Consider the following 16969-nt stretch of genomic DNA (forward strand, 5'->3'; position numbering starts at 1 on the left):
GCCGAGCTCAGGAGAAACCAGGGAGCACAGAGGCAAGCGTGGATCCTTGCCTTTGGCATGCGACGGCCCCATTCGGACACCTGCCAGCGTAGGCTTCTCCGTTGTCTTTTTTCCCATGACCGTCTCATGGGAGCCACACAACTGGCCCGGCAGCTTGCTGGACAGACCCTTCCCAGATCCAGCTCGACACGGGTGTCTCTCCGTGTCCTCTATTGGGAAGGTTTCCGGGCCGGACTGGGTTGAGGTCGGGTGGGAAAATGGCGTGTCTGCTCCTCCCCCCCCCCCCCCCCCACACACACACGGGTGGGCACAGACTATGCCTCGCATCGAGGTGGAGCTGAACCCAGCGGTAAGCACACCACCATCTGTCTTCGTGCCCCGGACCTGTTGACAGGGTCACGACCGAGGGGACCCACCCGGCAACGGACCCAAAACCTAGGTGGGAAGAGGTTCCGCTCCAATTTGCCGACTCACACAGGCACCTGCACCGCTTGCCCGCGCACACAAGGAGCTGCAGAAACAGCGGCCTTAAAACAGCCAGGCTTGGCCTCAGCTCCCCCAAGCCGCTCTGGGGGCTTTCGAGGAAATCGCGCCTTGGGTCGAGCACTGTCTGCCCTGCGGCGTTGCGGAAGCTTAGGAACCACACCAGGTGCTTTCCGCATTCACCCTGCCTGCTATCAGCACGGAATCAACACCACCCCACAGAGCACCCCCACCCACGGACGGACACGCGCTCTCCTCCCGATCCCATACCAACACTGCCACCATAAACGATCACTTAGAGACCCTGGAGTTTTGCAAGATACGCATGCATACATACATACATACATACATACATACGTATATACATGCCTAGGCTCACACACATACACACAGAGAAGGACAGAAATAGACAGAAAAACAGAGAGACAGACATATTTGCACAAACACACACACACACACTGTAGACTGGAACGAATCACTGCATTTGCTTGAAGTCGGCGCTCAGTTGTGAAGAGCAGAGGAAAGGTTCCAGGGAGCGTGTGATGCATGCAGGTGTGGCAGGTAGGGCAAGCAAGACTGTTTCTTGGAGACCTAAGAGCAGGCGATAGAGTGAGGTGGAGACTCAGTGGGCTCCATGAGTGGGTCGGAAGCTTGCGAGGGAGCGCTGCGTGTCCGGTGTTTGTGTGTCGTCGGTGTGATAGTGGCGGTGTGTAGGCAGGGTGTGTCGGGCCGCAACGGGGCTTCGCTGGACAGGCCCTGAGGATTTGGTGTGTGCAGGAAAAGATGGTGGGCGTGAGTGGGAATCAAGGAAAAGGGTGGTGAGTGTGCGGGTAGGGAGCGCCGGTGAGGCTGCAGGCTGTTGGTTTTCGAGTGAGGGTGTAGGTACGTACTAGTGGAGCGGAGCAGCAGGGTCTGGCGGCAACGCTGTTGGGCAAAAGGTAAGAGAGGTGATGTGGAGGTAGTGGCCCCCACCGAGTGCAGGGCAGGGCAGAACAGGTGTCAAGATGGGGGTGAGGTGGCAAGGTGTCCGGAGGCAAAGATGCCAGCAGGTTGTCGCGGCGACGCCTTTGGCCAAAATGCAAGAAAGGTGAAAGTGGGGCCCCCATTGCAGGGGAGGGCCAGACAGGTGTCAAGAAGTGGGCGAGTTGCAGAGAGGAAGAAGAGAAGCTTCCCTGACCGGGAATCGAACCCGGGCCGCGGCGGTGAGAGCGCCGAATCCTAACCACTAGACCACCAGGGAGCGACGGCCAGACTCCGACGGTGCGCGCCTCTCGCGGGCAGCCAGACTCTCAGCCAGTCTGCCAATCTGACAGCCAGCCGCTCGCCCCAGCCGCCCAGTCGCCCGCCCGCCCGCCCGCCCGGCAATACGCGGCTGGCATTGGGCGCCCATGCGATCGATCGGCCCCTGCCCGTGCCCACCCCTAGCCCTGCCCGTGCCCTCCCTGCCCTGCCCGCTGCCCGCTGCCCTCTGTCGCTTCTCCGGCAAGCCGGTCGCCACTTCCCGGTAAGACGCCTCGCCCTGGCCCTTCTCCTCCGGCTCGCCACCCTCTCAAAAGGTCTAGAACCTCCTTCCATTGTGTGGCCTCGGCGCAGTGCAGTCTCGGGACAGGCGGAGAGGCGCTGGAGGACAGGGCCACTGTCCGCCCTGAACCTTGGCAAAAGGCGGGTCCTGTGCGTTGGCCGGGAATCGAACCCGGGTCAACTGCTTGGAAGGCAGCTATGCTCACCACTATACCACCAACGCCACACCGACACGACGCCGCACACACACACGACGCCGGGGACTGCCACCAGCCAGCGGACAGAGACGACGTCGCGGTCGCCTACCTGGTCTTCCCATCCTGCCCCAACCTCAAAGTCAAAGCCGAAGACGACACCAAGGAAGACACCGACACCGACACCGATACCCACGCCAACCCTAACCGGGCCTCCGCCGCCGAGCACGCGTTGTTCCTCACCGTCCCATGCCACCCGCGCTTCCCGCACGCACACGCCTGTGCTGCGCGGCGCTCTCGTCTCCTGACTGCAGCAACCGGGCCAGGGCAGCTCACGCAACGAGGGCCACAGGAGCCAGGGAGCAGCCGGGACAGCACCGAGCGGGCACGTCACCACCCAGAGCCGCCTGGCACAGCGGTGGCTCAGGCACCGAGGGTCGCACGCCGCAGGCTCTGACACACGGCCGGCCGCCTCGTCGGTGTCTGTGTGTGTGTGTGTGTGTGTGTGTGTGTGTGTGTGTGTGTGTGTAGAGCCCTTGGCCAGGCGCCAGGCTAGGGACCCGACGGCCGGGAGGCATGTGGGCCCGCCTGGCAGTGAGCGTCCCGAGCCCGGCTCTTGGGCCAGAGGACCACTGTCCTGGCATTGGGGCGTGGGGCCAAGCAAGCAAGGATGGCCAACGGACCAAGGGCCGCCCGTCTGGCTAAAAAGAATGGTATGTCTCCCCGTCGGGGAATCGAACCCCGGTCTCCCGCGTGACAGGCGGGGATACTCACCACTATACTAACGAGGACGAGGACGACGACGACGGCCCTGCCACCGAGTCGGCCGGCCATCTCCGACGCGCTTCCAAGGCCCGCCACCCTCCCCACCTCCGAAGCACCGCCGACCTCCGCACCCATCCCCAAAGTCTCCCCGGCGCAGCCAAACGCCCCTCCCACCAGGACGCGGACCCGCAGCCACGTCCGACCATCGCCTCCCAGCCCCCTGGTCCCGCCCATGCCCGCGGGAGACGCTGGTCCGGTTCCTGGGTGATCCCGCCGGGGCTGGGGTGGTGTGGGGAGCCAAACCGGAAACGGGACCGGGACCGGGACCGGGACAGGGACAGGGAGCGACTTGGCGCCTAGCAGCATCTCGACGTGGACCCGGTGGACGCCGCTCCTCGCCCGCAGCTTGAGCACCCAGACCCGCACCAGCCCGGGCGCCCGGACGCGACAGGTCCGCCGCGCGCCCACACCCGTCGTCAGGATGGCCGAGCGGTCTAAGGCGCTGCGTTCAGGTCGCAGTCTCCCCTGGAGGCGTGGGTTCGAATCCCACTCCTGACAACCTCGCCTTTTTGTGTCCCCCCCCCCCCCCTCCCCGCCGTTTCTACTCCCCCAGACCCGTGAGTGCCTCCTACCACCGCCTCTCCGGCGCCGCCCAAACTCCTCTCACGCCCGCAACCTTCTCTCACACGCCTGGGCCTGGAGGAGCGCCCTGCTCTCAACACCCGACACTTACTGGGAGGGCAGCGGCAGCGGCGCGTGCTGGACGCCTTGCTAAATTTGCCACCTCCATTAGGTGCGGGGGAGAGGCTCGAGTCCGTGAGGGCGCCGGTCCTGAGCACCCTGCCAGCCCAGCCGGCCGTCCAGGTGCCAACAGAGGACCTCATCCATCCCTACCCGACACCCGCACTTCTTGGCCCGGCCCTCGCGCTCACCACCCCTTTCCCGCTCGTTCCTGCTCCTCCAGCCCCTGCGGGAGAAGCCCACCGCGCCCATCCTCTCGGGCTCTGCTCGTCCAGGCTTCTTCTGTGCGCAGGTGGCCGTCGCCAGCGCACACCTGCCGACCCGTGCTGCGCGCACCGCCGGCACGCATCTCGCTGGCTCGCCAGCTCCTCGGCTGGCAGCACGGGGAGGCAGGGTTGACGTGGGACCTCCTAGGCGTCCCGGAGAGCGGAGAGGCACGGCTCAGCCGCGGAGCCTCACTCTGGTCCCGGGACTCTCCTGTCCATGTGGCCCTCGAGCTCGCCTGCTTGGTCCATGGGGCCAAGGCCCGGCATCTAGGTGTCAGGGGGAAAAAGAAGAGCTAGCTGGTCCGGGAGCACAGTCTGTGACAGCAGTCAGGTGACAGCCTAGGCCATGGCATGGGTGGTTCAGTGGTAGAATTCTCGCCTGCCACGCGGGAGGCCCGGGTTCGATTCCCGGCCCATGCAGAGTCCAGTCCCTTTTGGTCCTCATGCACGCACTGCCCCAGTCCCCAATGCCCAGGGTGCACAGCCACAGCGGACTACCACTAACCCAGTCACCCACAGCCTGCCCAGCATCCTAAGCCTAGTCCTCTCTCCTCAACTCAGACGCCATCACCCGCCCTAACCATCGCTCTGCTACAGCTACCTTACCCCTCCACTTCTTCAAAGCTCCTGACATACTCCCCCGCCCACGTCCACACAGTCGCAGCCGCCATACAGCGCCTCCACCTTTCTTATAACTCCACCCCGCGGCACTCACACCCCACACCTCCAGCCTCCCACTCCACAGTGCCGTCCACGCACAGCCTGGCTCTGACTCTCCTACAATCGACACTTACTTGGTGAACCTCTCTTGGCCGGGACCTCAAAAACCTCCCTAGCCCCAGACCCTGTTCTGCCTCCTTTGCCAAGAGACAGCCCCGCAGGGGACCACGTGCCTTCTCTCCCCTATTTCTTAGCCAACAGCAACTCTTGGAGAGCCCAGAGAGCTTCAGAGCTCCCGGGCGACAGCAGCAGGCAGGAGGCCTCTCTCTTTCTCTCTCTCTCTCTCTCTCTCTCTCTCTCTCTCTTTCTCTCTTTCTCTCTCTCTCTGTCTCTTTGTCTATCTCGCTCTCTCCGTCTCTCTCTCTGTATATACATACATATATATATGTCTTTCTCTCTATCTTTCTCTCTCTCTCTACCTATCTCTCTCTCTCTCTGTCTCTCTCTGTCTCTCTCTCTCTCTCTCTCTCTCTCTCTCTCTCTCTCTGTATGTCTGTCTTTCTCTCTTTCTATTGAAAGACCCCAGTGGTGGGCAGTCTTTCAGGCTAAGGAGACCCTCCCAAGGAACAGCGAGATCACTCTTCGGATGCAAACAGCAAGAGGCTTTATTCAGTACACAGGTACCTGGGGCGACTTAGTCTCTCGAAAGACAAAGCACGCCTGCAGACTGGGGGAAGTTCTTTTTATAGGAAAGAGGGCAGCACAAGCAGATTACAGAAGCAAATGCATCGTTAGTGGTCAGTTGGAATGGGGCAAGGGGCACAGGTGGTTTTTCCTCTCCCAGCACAGATGTATGGGAACAGATATCCTGTTAATTGATGTCCTGCCCGAATCTATGGATATAAATATCCTGTTTTGCAGCCAGGGACCCTGACCTTACTCTGCACTCACAGTCGTTCATCAAAAGCTTTGTGAAATGACGTTACAGCAGCCAAGCTGGGATCTTTCATAGGGGGAGTTGTCTCTTCTGTGAATTACTGATATTCTAAGTTGGGCACATGTGCTGACTATAGGCATCCTGTTTCCTTAAGCAAACGGGAGGTTCTCATTAGAGCAGGCCAGCTGCGGGTTCCTTATCGCTTGGGGCCAGATGGCTGACCGGCTGACCGCAGATATCTTGCCTGGCTTCTCCGCCCTTGTTCTCAAGTCGAACTTCCCTGCTCTAATGTTACTTGCGTTGCTCCAAAGTTTAAGCCTGGCATTGCTGCTGCTTAGCTGTTTGTCTATACTGTGGGGGTCTTTCACTATCTCTCACACCCACCCACAAACGACCACACCCACCAGAAAAACACACACACACACACACTAGACATAAACTCAGGGAATTCGACTCCGCGCAGGCCAGAGAGGCACAATCATGTGCAACTCCATCGAAGGTCCCCCTGTGCCAAGATGGCTTTTCCTCGCAGGAGTGGGGTATTGTTTTGACAGAGCAGATTTTTTTTTCCTTCAGGAGGTTTGCCGAATTCCTTTTAATTGTGGGCCTGCTAAGCAGCTGAAGACTCCAAGCTTCCTGTGTTTCTCTGGGGTACCTTGGGAGAGAATGTTGAGATTTGCAATGCAGACACAAGATAAATGTCTGGCTCAGGACGTTTCAGAGGGGAGGGTGTATGTTACTAAAAGACTCCATTGTGGCCATTTGTAGTTTGAATCAAGAATCTGTGGTTCTGCTGTTTCTTCAGCTGGGGCTGAGGAGTCACTTGTGATTAATGAACAAGGGGCTGGACCCAGCGAGGTGAAACCTTGGCTGTGCAGGGACAATCATTGATAGTGCTTAGCTGGAGCTGAGAAGCCGGTGATGAAGAAGACAGCAGCATCACTATTTTTTTAAGGTAGTTGGGGCCATTTTGGATAGAGGAGGGGGTTATGGAGGAGGAAGGGTGAAGGGGGGGACAGAGAGAGAGGGGGAGAGAGAGAGAGAGAGAGAGGGAGAGAGAGAGAGAGAGAGAGAGAGAGAGAGAGAGAGAGAGAGAAGAGGAGGAAGAGACAGAGAAGGGGGGAAGAGAGAAGTGGGGAGAGAGGCAGAAGCAAAGCTGCCTCTCCGAGAGGAAGATGGAAAAGAGAACGAGCTCAGGCCAGAAGCTGAAAATCAGCCTGCCTCAGCGGATGGGGAGGGGAATGGGTGTGGCTTGTCTCTTCAAGGGACCAAAACCATAACAGAAGCGAAGTGTCCTGGAGGTGCGCCCAGAAGGTCAGCATGCAGAGGCCGTGTTTTAGGGGTGCTGACCCTGAACCTTACGGCAGCTAGCCGTTTTGAAACCGTGTAGGAGGAGTCAGCTCTAGTGATATCTTTGAGGGTGTTGGAGGTTGAATCTTAGAGAGCATGGGAAGCTTGGAGGTGCGTGGTGGGTGGAGTCCCTGAGAGCCTGAGTGGAGACAGGAGTGAAGGCACAGCACCGTGTGCAGTGCCATGAGCTGCACTGCAACTGGAAGGTGTGGGTCTTGATGGAGCTACGGAGGCTTGTCACTTCCACAGGGTAGGGGTAGGCTCAGAGTCCCTGAACATCTAGGCAGTCAATGGCAAATGTTGCGTGAGTGTCTTGGAGATGTCAGTCCGGTACTGTGGGACAACTACCAAGGGGAGCAGCAGCCTCAGAGTGGGAGACAAACTGCCTCGTGTTGTGAATGGCAGAGCCGGAGGAGGGTGACTGTTCACACCGTCTGTAACCCACAAGGTGGACGGTAGCTGTCAAGCACTGGCCTTCTGACAGTGTTGGATCTGGTTTTGTTTTCCTCTGATTGTGATTGTGCCCATACAAAAGAGTGCTTAACTTGTAAACAAACAAGCAAAAAGAAAAAACAAACAAAAAACCATTCTTTTGAAATATCGACTTTGACCGCAGTGACAGAAGCCCATAGCTTCTGGGTATTTTTATGTAGGTGTGAGATAAAGCTAGAGAGATAAAGAGAGTGAGAGACAGAGGGAGAATTAGAAAGTCAGAGGATGGTTTAGAGGATAGAGGCAAAGGAGGAGGGGAGAGACAGAGAGAGGGAGAGGAGAGAGAGAAACAGAGAGAGAGAGACAGAGAGAGAGAGAGAGAGAGAGAGAGAAGTGGTTTGAATTGCCAAAGTCACTGTGGATGGCCAAATGCGTGGGTGGACTCTGAGCAACAAGCTGAGACAGGGTACCCACCTTCACCTCATGGAATACACCCTGCCAGCTAGTCAGGCACTAGGAAGCTCTCAGGGCTCTCTAAGAGTTGCTGTTGGCGAAGGGTTAGGGGAAAGAAGGCACCTGGTCCCCTGCAGGACTGTCCCTTGGCAAAGGAGGCAAAACAGGGTCCTGGGTATGGAGGTGTTTGAGGCAGCCGGGAAGTCCCTGAAAGACTCTGTTGTAGTAATAGGAGCGGCGGGGCTGCGTCCCCAACACCCCAGCTGCCTGCTAGCTTAGGCCCGAAATAACAACACACAAACTGTATTCATTTAAACACTGCTTGGCCCTTTAGCTCTAGCCCTTACTGGCTAATTCTGATATCCGGATCAACCCATCTCTAATAATCTGTGAGCACTGGTCTTACTGGGAAGATTCTAGCCTACGTCTATCCTGGGTCGGAGCTTCATCGCTTGTGTCTGCCCGGGAGCGGGGCATGGCGTCTCTTCTGAGTCGTCTGCTCCCGAGAGGAGAGCGGTCGAGTCTGAGCTCACTTCCTCTTCCTCCCAGCATTCTGTTCTGTTTTCTCCACCCACCTGTGTTCTAACCTATGAGGGCCAGCCAAGCAGTTTCTTTATTTTTTTAACCAATGACCTTCCTCCATCACTCTGTGGGATCCATTCCGTTTTTGAATGAAGAATCTGTTTTCCTGCTTAAATATGCATGAGGAATTATTTGTGATTATTGAAGATGAGTTCAGCTTTCTTCTGTGTTGTGTGTGTGTATGTGTGTGCGTGTGTGTAAAAGAAAGAAAGAGAGGGAGGAAGGCGTAGCTGGAGAAAGGTTGCAAAGTCACTGGAAAATGTCAAAATTTTAGTAGACCCTGACAGGAGGAAGACACTAAATCCTTTTGCATGTCCTTGATAGATATTGGGCCTGGGGTGAATGGGCCAGGCAGGGGAACATGAATGGACCAAGAGGATTAGTCACAGGTTCAGACTGAGTCTCTGTGAGTGAGCCCCTTCTCTCTCCTTGTAGAATTCCCCACATCAACCCTCACCTTGTCCTGCTGGTCCCCTGCCCGACAGATTGCCACTGTCCTATAGCCTCTGCTTTCCACAGTTAGCTGCTCCTTTGCTAAAGTATGTGGAGGGGGGTGGGCAGGGGAAGAGTCTGTTTAAGGGCAGGCACCAGGCCCTTGAGTAGGCCAGGGATTGTGGGCAGTGGATTTTATCTCAGACTGCATACAGACTGTGCCCCTGTAGAGTACTGGTCTACCCCTGCTCCTGGGGTTACTTGAGGAGTTTCTGGTCAGCCAGCTAAAACATTCTGTTTGTTTGTGTGCTCCCTCCGCCCCACCTGGTGATTAGCTGTAGGGCCTTGTTTACTCCATCGTTGGTATGGTAATTTCCCGCCTGCGGGGGGGGGGGGGGGGGGGGGAGGGGGGAATTCCTTGAGCAGCAGCTAGGTATTTAAGGATTTCCCCAAAGTTGAATCAACGACATTCGGCTGATCTGCTTTCGAATGACCCCGGTCTCTTGTGTGTTCTTTCAATCTCCAGGCCCTTGCCAGGGTCGCGTAGGGTACAGTGGCCCGCGAACTGAGAGGGTAACACAGAATGGGCTCCTCCTGCTGGCAGGGAAGGAGTGCGGGGTGGTGGTGGGAGGTTGGCATAAGGGGCTGGGGCTGTGTGTTGACTAGGAATCAAGCAGGCGTGCATAGGGAAAGGCCACCAGCAGAGAAGATACCTCGAAGACCACGGCCCAGCAAGATGGGCGCGGTGGGTGTTTCCTGCCGGGGTTGGAGGAAATGGAACTGGCCTAAGGGTTACTCTACCGACACCACACTAACCTCACTAACAGGTTGGCCATCTGCTGGTGTTCAACGTTTTGTGTACAAAGTCCTCTGCTTCCAGAAGGCACAGGCAACGGCCTGGCTGCCCCTGTGGCTCCAATGCTCAGGACCGGCACTGTTACTCTATTTTCACACAGGCCTCTCACAAACAGGAAACAACGCCTTTACCAGAATTTTGCGTGTGTTTACAAGATGGTTTTTCTCCAAGCACTGTCTAATAAGGTAAGTTGTGTGGATGAGGGGATTGGAGACACTAAAGTGGTTTTGGAAGGAAGTGTGAAATGTTGTATCTCAGGTGTGCGTGTTATAATAAAAAAAAAAAAAAAGCTTGTCAGAAGTGGGATTCGAACCCACGCCTCCAGGGGAGACTGCGACCTTAACGCAGCGCCTTAGACCGCTCGGCCATCCTGACAACTTGCTTAAGACTTTTACTCTGCTCCTCTTCCTGATATGGGAATTCCACCCCTGGGTCCACCTGAGTGAATGTGGAAGTTTAGGTACTTAGGTGTCTTTCCTTAAATGTGTTTAAATATCTGCTCAAGTGTTCCATGTCATCTTATTTAAAGGTTTATGTTTGTTGTTATGAGTCAGTGACTGTCCCTGGACGCCAGACTTAGCACCAAAAAAGAAATAAAAATAGATAATAATATACACCTCTCAACACTGTCTAAAAAAACTTTAAAAGATACTTTATTGTTTATTTTTACATATCTGGTTGCTTTTTTCCCATATATGTGCATCAAATGGAGTCCAGAGAGAGCATCAAATCCCTAAGAAGTTGAGTTACAATGGATTGTGAGCTCCCAGGAATTGAACCAGGGTTCATATGAAAAGGAGCTAATGCTCTCAACCGAGTCATCTCTCCAGCCTATGGAAGACATTAATCAATCCAGCAATTAATTAATTTTAGACTGTCTTATACAGTACAAGCTCACTTCAGTAGCTACAGATGACTCTCCTCCTGCATTTACTTCCCATGAACTGGGACTGCAGGGAGGTGCCACCACACCAGGCATGCACAAAGTTTTGTAAAACGTTCTTCTCTATATATGTACTTACTATTTTTGTATTTAAGTACTCCTTACATAAGTAAATGTTTTTATTTATCTAAGTAATATTTTATGTAAATTTCTATGTAAATTTTGTTTACGTAAGTAAATATAAAATTTTTGTTTACATTAAGTAAATAAAATAAGTAAATATTATACATAGCTACTAATTTGACATGATGTTTGCAACCTACAAGAGTTTAAGTGTTGAAACAACATAATGTGAACAAAATCAACAACAGAGGCAAAACACCATGACAACGGAATATAAAATCTCCTTTCATTGCTGGAAGTACTTCACAAGCAGTCAGACGATTTGGGAATGCACCAAAGAGTATGATTGTCCTTGAGACAGATTTTTCTTTTTCAAATTGAGTGTCATTGTTTTCTTGAAATTAGACGCGTTTCTGACTCATGTGAAACCAACCTAGTTGTTTGTTTGTTGTTTGTTTTGTTTTTATCCAAAAGAGGTATTTTTATGATACTGAAAAATATAGTGGCAAAAAACTGGCGGAAGCCATGCTGTAATCTCCTGGAGTGGCCCCCCGATGTTCTGTGAATGGAGTCCCTTATGGCTCTTTGGGGATCCTGCCCACCCGCAAGGACCGGTGCAGGTGATGCTGCAGACCTCTGTGCTGATTCCACGGAACTCACGAGCTTCAGGCCTGTCTAACTTTCGTAATGCCTGTTCTTATGGTCATTATGGTTTTCCTTTGTCACTTCTGATTGTGGCTGAGTTTACAGGGAACTAAAGCTGACAATTTTTCTAAAGTTTCTACAAGGAAGTTAAACATCTTTGCTGTCTATCGCAGAAATTAGTTAATCAAAGGTTGCCCCTGGCAGCCTTTGCAGCCATCTTGAGTAAGCAGGGAGAACTCTCTATGGGTAATGAATGACTCTTGCTTACTTGAGTGTCCTTAAAGAGACAGGTAAATGGATGGGGGGGAGGGGGGAGGCTACATCCCCAGAACTTAGGAGATGGTTTCTTAAAAGATGGCATTAAGAATTTATAGAAAAAATAAGGAAAAGATAAAGGGTATTGAAAGGCCAGAGATCACTCTGGTGCCATGGTACGAAAGACAGGTCAGACATTTTTCCAGTGCTCAAATATCAGCAAAGGAATCTAAATCTCCCAGTCCCCTTGGAAGTAAAAGTACAAGGAGAAACTGCCAGGCAGAATAGAAACTTGGTCTGAACAGTTAAAATTAATGAGGAATTTAATCATTACAATTCCGAGAATGTATAAAAGTACAGGATTACAAGTGCTTCTCACATAAAAGTGATGTGCAGGCAGTAAGAAACTGACTTACAGCTGAAAAATATTGCTGTAGGTATGAGATCATATTCCCTGCTATCTACAAAAATATAAAAGCATCATAATGTTAAGGACTAAACATAGAGTTTGAATGTATTTTATTTTGTAGCCACATGTTTGGAAGCAGCCTGGGCAGAGTACAAATAGGAAGTGCCCAGCTAAACATAATCACTTGGTGAGCAATATAAAATTCATGCTTATATAGGGAAAATGTCAATTAATGACGACAAAAAGTGGGGGAAAAGAAGAGAAACTAAAATGGGTAAATGTTCATGTCCTGGAAAATGATTAAAGGGAAATAAATTGAAACTGCCCATGTTTGAATGCATTATACATAAACATTAGTAAATGCAGTATATTAAATAAAGCTCGAGCTATTCGGGGTAATGTGTTTGAAACAACCAGTGATAAGACTCTCCATTTTCTCCAAATTTACACCTCAGTCCTGATGCCCCGAAAGGTGGAGCTGGTCTCGGGTAAAAGAAAAAAAGAGAAAAGAAAAAAGAAACAAAACAACAACAACAACAACAACAAGAAAAACCCTAAGAACAAATAAAAAATTAAAAAACATGCAAGAAATAGAGGCTATAGTAAATGGCTGAGAAATAGTAGGTAAAAAATATTTACTTCCTATTATTTAATTAAAATCTCCAAAAAATGGATAAATAACAAATCGAGAATTATAATGCTGCTTTCTTCATAATCACCACCGGCATCACAACACCCTTTGAGCAAGATCAATGACTGTCCATGGACAGAAAAGTTTTCACCCAGGTGGTGAAAAAAGCCTCCCTCCGATTCAACCAGCCTAAAAGGCTCACGAGGCTACACCTACCAAGACCCGAACCTGTAGCTCTTTGAGACCACCACGTCCCTGGTCCTCTGGATGGGCCAATGGCTTCAAAAAACGCTGCTTACATTCCTGAGCGTCTCTGGGTTTGCTGGGGTCTTGTCGGAAGCAGTAGCAGGCTGTAGACTTACTGTGGGCAGTTGCATGGGTGGTTCAGTGGTAGAATTCTCGCCTGCCACGCGGGAGGCCCGGGTTCGATTCCCGGCCCATGCAGAGAGCGGTCTCTTTTGTACGCACACAGTTGCAATAACTCCACCCAGCGTCATCCAGCCTCCAACTACACAGTGCCGTCCACAATCAACACTTACTTGGTGAAACTCTTTTGGCCGAGACCTCAAACACCTTCCTAGCCCCAGACCCTGTTCTGCCTCCTTTGCCAAGGGACAGTCCCGCAGGGGACCAGGTCTCCCCTTCTTCGCCAACTCTTGGAGTGCCCAGAGAGCTTCAGAGCTCCCGGGCGACAGCGGCCGACAAGAGGTCTCTCTTACTCCCTCACTCTCTCTCTCTCCCACAAACAACCACATACACCAGAAACACACACACAAACAAAAATAAACACAGGTAAGCCGCCACGCAGGCCAGAGAAGCACAAACAAGCGCAACTCCATCGAAGGTCCTCCTGTGCCAAGATGGCTCTTCCTGGCCCTCTGGGATCTAGGCTGGTGCAGGCGCTCTCCTGATTGGTCCATGAGGCCAAGGCCCGGCATCTACCTGTCCGGGAGTGGGGGGGGGGGGGGGGGGGGGGGGAAGGAGCTAGCTGGTCCGGGAGCACAGGCTGTGACAGCAGTCAGGTGACAGCCTAGGCCATGGCATGGGTGGTTCAGTGGTAGAATTCTCGCCTGCCACGCGGGAGGCCCGGGTTCGATTCCCGGCCCATGCAGAGTCCAGTCCCTTTTGGTCCTCATGCACGCACTGCCCCAGTCCCCAATGCCCAGGGTGCACAGCCACAGCGGACTACCACTAACCCAGTCACCCACAGCCTGCCCAGCATCCTAAGCCTAGTCCTCTCTCCTCAACTCAGACGCCATCACCCGCCCTAACCATCGCTCTGCTACAGCTACCTTACCACTCCACTTCTTCCAGCGCCTCCACCTTTCTTGTAACTCCACCCCGCGGCACTCACACCCCAAACCTCCAGCCTCCCACTCCACAGTGCCGTCCACGCACAGCCTGGCTCTCCCACAATCGACACTTACTTGGTGAACCTCTCTTGGCCGGGACCTCAAAAACCTCCCTAGCCCCAGACCCTGTTCTGCCTCCTTTGCCCATAAACAGCCCCGCAGGGGACCACGTGCCTTCTCTCCCCTATTTCTTAGCCAACAGCAACTCTTGGAGAGCCCAGAGAGCTTCAGAGCTCCCGGGCGACAGCAGCAGGCAGGAGGTCTCTCTCTCTCTCTCTCTCTCTCTCTCTCTTTCTCTCTCTCTGTCTCTTTGTCTATCTCGCTCTCTGTCTCTCTCTCTCTGTATATACATACATACATACATACATATATATATCTTTCTCTCTATCTGTCTCTCTTTCTCTTTCTACCTATCTCTCTCTTTCTCTCTTTCTCTCTCTCTTTTTCTCTCTCTATCTCTCTCATTCTCTCTCTCTCTCTCTCTCTCTCTCTCTCTCTCTCTCTCTCTCTCTCTGTCTTTCTCTCTCTCTATCTCTCACACCCACACAAAAACAACCACACCCACCAGAAACACACACGCACACTAGACAGAAACTCAGGGAAGTCGACTCCGCGCAGGCCAGAGAGGCACAATCATGCGCAACTCCATCGAAGGTCCCCCTGTGCCAAGATGGCTCTTCCTCGCAGGTCCCGCACTGACCCCTGGCATTCTGAGACCTAGGCTCGTTCAGGCTGCTCATTGGCAAGTCGTCTGGCCAGGGAGCTTCCCTATCTGGGCCCAATTGACCGACAAGGCTCAAAGCCTGCTCCAGCGAGCTCAGGGTGTCCACAGACTCAGTGTTGCTCACCTTCTCCGGCCTCCCAAGCCTTGGACCGGGTGTCCCTTCCTGCAGTCCTAATCCTCTTTGTGCTCGACTGCGGAGGGTACCACAAAGGAAAACGTTCACTCACCTGTCACCAGACCCAACCACCGCCCACCGGCAGAGAAAGGGCCTGTCTCACCACAGGAGACGGACTGCCCTCTGCCACCTGTCAGTCCTTGACCAGCCTGAACAAAGGCGAGTGGGAGTGGTCGTGAACACGGCAGCTTTTTTCTTTTTTCTAAAGAGAACCCAGGAACAGAACTAAGGGGGGTTATTCAGTTGACTCTTGTTGGCCGTCACAGCTCAAACAAGGTAGCCGAGTAAGACCAAGAGAGACACTATGTGGTGGCTTGGAGATGGGGTTTTTAACCTGGGTGTTGCTGCTGCTTCTGCTGCTGCTGCTGGTGGTGGTGGTGGTGGTGGTCCTGGTGGTGTTGAGGTATGGGGTCTTTGTGTTGAGGGGACGTTGGAAATGGATAGGAGCAGAGACAGCCTGATCTCTGCCAACAGGTCCTGCGACCATCTGCTGTGTTTCCTGCACATTTATTTCTGAGTAAGGACCAGGATCACGTCATATTCTGATCAAATGTGTGACTTAGAGAAACCTTGAGGTGAGATGGTTTTATTTCTTCCTAGGAGTCCTTAATGCCACAATTATGGAAGTGGAGATGGGTGGGGAAGGTGGGGCTGGAGTTCATGGGCGTTAGGGAACAAGGTTTTAAGGTTTGGGGTTTGGGGCTTATAAGCAGGTGGGCTGAGAGACCTAGAGGCAGGAATTGGAGCAGAGGACTAGCATGAGGGCTGCTTACTGGCTCTCTTATCCGGTGCGAGACAACCACCCACCTCCTTCCCTTCATGTGCCCTCCCACACCACTTGTGAATCAAGACAATACCCTACATGTTCGACTAAAGACCCATCATCTTTTGACAAGCAAGCAAAATGTATCAAATGGAAAAAGAAAGCATATTTAACAAATGGTGCTGGCATAACTGGATATCAACATGTACAAAAATGAAGATAGACCGCTATCTATCACCATGCACAAAACTCAAGTCCAAATGGATCAAAGACCTCAACATAAAGCCGGATACACTCAAATTTATAAAAGAGAAAATGAGAAGTACTCTTGAACGCATTGGCATGGGGAACCACTTCCTAAATAGAAGCCCAGCAGCATAGACACTGAAAGAAACAATTAACAAATGAGTCCTCCTGAAACTGAAAACCTTCTGTAAAGAAAGGACACGGTCAACAGAACAAAATGACCACCTACAGAATGGGAAAAGATCTTCACTAACCCCACATCAGACAGAGGTCTGACCTCCAAAATATACAAAGGACTCAAGAAATTGGACACCAAAACAACACATAATCCAATAAAAAAATGGAGTAAAGACATAAACAGAGAACTCTAACAGAGGAATCTAAAATGGCTGAAAGACACTTCAGGAAATGCTCAACATCCTTAGTCAGCAGAGAAATGCAAATCAAAACAACTCTGAATTTACATCTTACACCTGAAAGAATGGCTAAGATCAAAAACACTGACGACAACTTATGCTGGAGAGGTTGTGGGGAAAAGAAAACACTTCTTCATTGTTGGTGGGAATGCAAGCTGGTACAACACCTTTGGATGTCAGTGTGGCGATTTCTCAGAAAATTAGGAAACAACCTTCCTCAAGACCCAGTAATACCACTTTTGTGTATTTGTCCAAAGCATGCTCAATTGTTCCAGAAGGCCATGTGCTAAACCATGTTCATAGCAGCTTTGTTTGTCATAGCCAGAACCTGGAGATAACCTAAATGCCCCTCGACCAAAAAATGGGTAAGGAAAATGTGGTACATTTACACAATGGAGTACTACACAGCAGAAAGAGAAAAAAAAAAAAACCCGACAGCTTGAATTTTGAGGAAAATGGATGGAGCTAAAATCTTTATTTAGAATGAGGTAACCCAGACACAGAAAGACGATTATCACATGTATTCATTCATATGTGGTTTTTAAATGTAAAGCAAAGAAAGCTAGCCTAAAAACCACAATCCCAGAGACCTTAGACAACAATGAGGACTCTAAGAGAGATTTACATAGACTTACTATATGGGAAGTAGAAAGTAGAAAAAGACAAGATCTCCTG

General features: G+C 52.2%; 8 non-coding genes across 8 annotated transcripts; 4 read left to right on the forward strand and 4 right to left on the reverse strand.

Annotated features, from left to right (window-relative positions):
• Nucleotides 1-1651: 1651 nt before the first annotated feature.
• Nucleotides 1652-1723, reverse strand: Trnae-cuc. Its single transcript has one exon. It is a non-coding gene; the product is annotated as a tRNA-Glu (tRNA).
• A 432-nt stretch (nucleotides 1724-2155) lies between these two features.
• Trnag-ucc lies at nucleotides 2156-2227 on the reverse strand. The gene has a single exon. It is a non-coding gene; the product is annotated as a tRNA-Gly (tRNA).
• Nucleotides 2228-2917: 690 nt separating this feature from the next.
• Trnad-guc lies at nucleotides 2918-2989 on the reverse strand. Its single transcript has one exon. It is a non-coding gene; the product is annotated as a tRNA-Asp (tRNA).
• Nucleotides 2990-3438: 449 nt separating this feature from the next.
• Trnal-cag lies at nucleotides 3439-3521 on the forward strand. The gene has a single exon. It is a non-coding gene; the product is annotated as a tRNA-Leu (tRNA).
• Nucleotides 3522-4319: 798 nt separating this feature from the next.
• On the forward strand, nucleotides 4320-4390 carry Trnag-gcc. Its single transcript has one exon. It is a non-coding gene; the product is annotated as a tRNA-Gly (tRNA).
• Nucleotides 4391-9964: 5574 nt separating this feature from the next.
• Nucleotides 9965-10047, reverse strand: Trnal-aag. The gene has a single exon. It is a non-coding gene; the product is annotated as a tRNA-Leu (tRNA).
• A 2944-nt stretch (nucleotides 10048-12991) lies between these two features.
• Trnag-gcc lies at nucleotides 12992-13062 on the forward strand. The gene has a single exon. It is a non-coding gene; the product is annotated as a tRNA-Gly (tRNA).
• A 596-nt stretch (nucleotides 13063-13658) lies between these two features.
• Trnag-gcc lies at nucleotides 13659-13729 on the forward strand. Its single transcript has one exon. It is a non-coding gene; the product is annotated as a tRNA-Gly (tRNA).
• Nucleotides 13730-16969: the final 3240 nt, after the last annotated feature.

This window comes from Microtus oregoni, unplaced genomic scaffold (assembly GCF_018167655.1).
Source record: "Microtus oregoni isolate MIOR12 unplaced genomic scaffold, Mior012 000013F_ref0000133, whole genome shotgun sequence".
In the NCBI taxonomy this organism is placed as follows: Eukaryota; Metazoa; Chordata; class Mammalia; order Rodentia; family Cricetidae; genus Microtus; species Microtus oregoni.